The sequence below is a fragment of the Apodemus sylvaticus genome, chromosome 23, assembly GCF_947179515.1.
Source record: "Apodemus sylvaticus chromosome 23, mApoSyl1.1, whole genome shotgun sequence".
NCBI classification, from domain to species: domain Eukaryota; kingdom Metazoa; phylum Chordata; class Mammalia; order Rodentia; family Muridae; genus Apodemus; species Apodemus sylvaticus.
Genome location: NC_067494.1, coordinates 53774978 through 53778981, shown reverse-complemented (window position 1 = coordinate 53778981; position 4004 = coordinate 53774978). Strand labels below are relative to the sequence as shown.

The window sequence follows — 4004 nt, the reverse complement described above, 5'->3', positions numbered from 1 at the left end:
TTTCAAAGTGAGAATTCATTCCACTTGAACACACTAACTATTCCTTCTCAAAAGGTGGAGCACCATTATTCTTAATGTTTACATTTTTATGAAGTGTAGTGGAACTTCTGTCTATTAATATGGCAATTTATCAATCTCAAATTTTTCACTGAAAATTATTAATGATGATAAAGTATTTCATTTGGAACAGATACTTGCTGCATGGTACACAATGACCTTGAAAATATAAATTCCAGTGATTCTTGTACACACAGAGATCATAACTTAGAAAATTTCAATGCATGACTTGGCGCAGAGATGTGATTATTGCCATAATTTGAAGGAAAAAATTGCTGAATGACATAATGGATTTTAGGAACATGGCAATAGGACTTGTACTCTCACTTCAGAGTGCACTTGGTATTCTGGGAAATTTCTCTGTTCTCCTTTACTATTTAATCCTTTGTAACAAAGAATGCACATTAAAGATCATAGATATAATACTTATACATGTATTCACATCAAACACCTTGTTTATTCTCTCCAAAGGACTTCCAGAGGTATTTTCAGTTTTTGGATGGAATGAGTTATTTGATGATGTTGGATGTAAACTGATTTTGTATGTTCAAAGAGTTTCTAGGAGTATGTCAATCAGCATGACCTGTCTCTTGAGTGTCTTTCAGGCAATAACCATCAGCACCAGAAACTCCTGCTAGAAGGAATTTAAAGTGCAAAAAAGCAAAGTTTATGGGCCTGTTCATTTCTCTCTGCTGGATCCTGTTCATGTTAGTTAACATACTTTTCCCTGTATATACATCAACCCATAGAAATAGCAAAAATAAAACACAAGAAAAAGATACTGAATTCTGCCACTCTATAGGCCGTGATGAAGTTGTAGATTTAATGTATACAGCATTTTGTGTGTTTCCTGAAGTCCTGTTTTCTTTGCTCATTGTATGTTCCAGCACCACCATGATTGTCATAATTTATGGACACAAGAAGAGAGTTCAACACATTCCCCGCACTCATACTTCTCCCAGAACCTCTGCAGAAAACAGAGCCACACAGACCATTCTGATCCTGGTTTTCACCTTTCTAGCACTTTATACTCTCTCTTCAATTTTACAAGGCTATATTGTACTTTCACATGATCCCAGTTGGTGGGTAATGAATATCACAGCCATCATTTCTATGTGTTTTCCAACTTTAGGCCCATTTGTGATGAGTCGTGATTTCACTGTTTTCAGATTCTACTTTACCTATATAAAAAATATAAAACTTCCTTAATCTTGCAATGAATCTGAAATTGTACATATAATGATGAATATCTAATCTTTTTCTCTTGTGCTATTCAAAATATTAGTGTAATAGTGAAATAATATATGAGGAGGTCATACCCACTTAGTAATTATTTTGCAGCAGAATAATACTATGTTCTCTCTTATAACTTACACCCTGGATAATCCCAGATTCTTAGCCAAATTAATAGTGCATACTAGAGACTACATTTCATTGAGTAAGTCTATGACTTTTCTTAAAATGTGGTTGGCTACTGGTGTTTTACTTTTCTCACCATTGCTTAAATAGGACCACTTGTCAGGCCAGTGTTTTTTGTTGTTGTCCTCACAGTTTACAACTGATTCTTTTCTTCCTCTAGGAGAGGGCATTATGACTACCAATACTATGAAAGCTAATAAAAAGAGATGAATGTAACTGCTTGGTTTCTTCATGCTTAATGCCTCTAGTATTTTCTAGTTTTATATGTCTGCACAGTTAGTGTGTGACAGCATGCACAAGACATATGCAATCAGAAGTCAGACAATATTCCAACACTAGTAGAAGGGGAAAATAGGCATGAATTTTGAGCACTACTTGAAATTCTAGTAGCATTGGAAATAAAGACAAAGATTCATTTTTCAGATATGATGGGACTACTTGTTAGTCACATTCAGTGGTAAGCATTACAGCCAGGAGTATGTGGGCAACAGGAAGTAAACTTAATGGGATTTAAAGTAAGATAATTTGAAGTACAAAGCAGATCTCAGAGAATGTGGAAGAGAGGTTGACTTTTAACAAGATACAGTATGTGTGTGTATATATACACATATCTATATTTATTTACATTTCAAATGTTATCCCCTTTCCTGGTTTCTCCTCTGCAAACCCACTCTCCCATGCCCCCTTACCCTGCTTCAGTGAGGGAGCTGCCCCACCCACCCACCTACCCACTCCCACTTCACTACCCTAGCATTCCTCTACAGTGCAGCATCAAGCCTTCAGAGGACCAAGGGCCTCCCTTCCCATTGATGCCTAATATGGACCCTTCAGCTCCATCAGTCCCAGTCCCTAACTCGTCCACTGGGGTCCCTGTGCTCAGTCCAATAGTTGCCTGCAAGAATCCACATCTGTATTGGTCAGGATGTGGCAGAGTCTCTCAAGAAACGGCTGTATATGGCTCCTGTCAGGAAGCACTTCTTGGCAGTGTCTGGGTTTGGTGTCTGCCTGTGGGATGGATGCCCATGTGGGGCAGTCTCTGAATGGCCTTTCCTTCAGTCTCTGCTTCACTCTGAGCCTGTATTTACTTTAGACAGGAGCAATTCTTGGTTAAAAGTTTGTAGATGTGTGGGTAGCTCCATCTGTCAATCGGGGGTGGGGGGGTCTGGGCTTTCAACTAATGTCATCCCTGTGGGGTCCTGGGAGGCGCTTGCTTTCCTGACATCTAGGACTTTCTGTTTGCTACTCTCAGTTTCCCATCTCCCATTGCTATTTACCTCTGTTCAATTTCCTAACATTCTGTACCTCTCCCCCACTTCCTCCAAAACCTGATTCTTTCCCTTTTACACCCTTCCTCCCAAGCCCTCCTACCCTCTACTTCCCCTGATTATTTTTCCCCCTTCTAAGTCGGACTGAATCATCTACACTTTGGTCTTTCTTCCTCTTGAGCTTCATGTGGTCTCTGAGTTATATCATGGGTACTCCACACTTTTTTGCCTAATATCCACTTATTAGTGAATACATATCATGTGTGTACTTTTGTACTTGGTTACCTCACTCAGGATGATATTTTCTAGATCCATCCATTTGCCTTGTTATTTCATAAAGTCATTGTTTTTAATAGCTTAGTGGTATCCCATTGTGTAAATGTACCACATTATCTGTATCCATTCCTCTGTTGAGGGACATTTGGATTTATTCCAGCTTCTGGCTATTATAAATAAGGATGTTAGTAACATAGTTGAGCTTTGTCCTTATTACATGTTGGAGGACCTTCTGGGTATACGCCCAGGAGTGCTATAGCAGGGTCTTCAGGAAGTTCAATGTTCAATTTTCTAAGGAAATGCCAGACTGATTTCTAGAGTGTTTGTACCAGTTCACAATCCCACCAGCAATGTAGGAATGCTGCTCTTTCTTCACATCCTTGCCAGCATCTGCAGTCACCTAAGTTTTTGATCTTAGCCATTCTGACATGTGTGAGGTAGAATCTCAGGATTGATTTGATTTGCATTTCCTTGATGATTAAGGATGTTGAACATTTCTTAAGTTCTTCTCAGACATTCCTCAGGTAAGAATCCTTTGTTTAGCTCTGTTCCCCATTTTTAATAGAGTTATGTGGTTCTCTGGAGCCTAGCTTATTGAGTTCTTTTTATATATTGGATATTAGCGCTCTATCAGATGTAGGATTTGTAAAGTTCTTTTCCCAATCTGTTGGTTGCCATTTTCTATTGACAGTATCCTTTGTCTTACAGAATCATTGCAATTTTATGAGGTCCCATTTGTCAATTCTTGATCGTAGAGCATAAGCTACTGGTGGAACTAAAACCATCCAGTGGGAAAAAAAACAGCCTTTTCAATAAATAGTTCTGGTTCAACTGGTAGTTAGGATAGAGAAGAATGCAAATCAATCCATTCTTATCTCCTTGTACATACCTCAAGTCCAAGTGGATCGAGGACCTTCACATAAAACCAGATACACTGAAACTAATAGAAAAGACAGTGGGGAAGGGCCTCAAGTACATGGCCACAGG

The 4004-nt window shown here is 38.8% G+C and overlaps 1 pseudogene; it reads left to right on the top strand.

Annotated features, from left to right (window-relative positions):
• Positions 1-297: 297 nt before the first annotated feature.
• On the top strand, positions 298-1266 carry LOC127674001 (vomeronasal type-1 receptor 4-like; annotated as a pseudogene).
• Positions 1267-4004: the final 2738 nt, after the last annotated feature.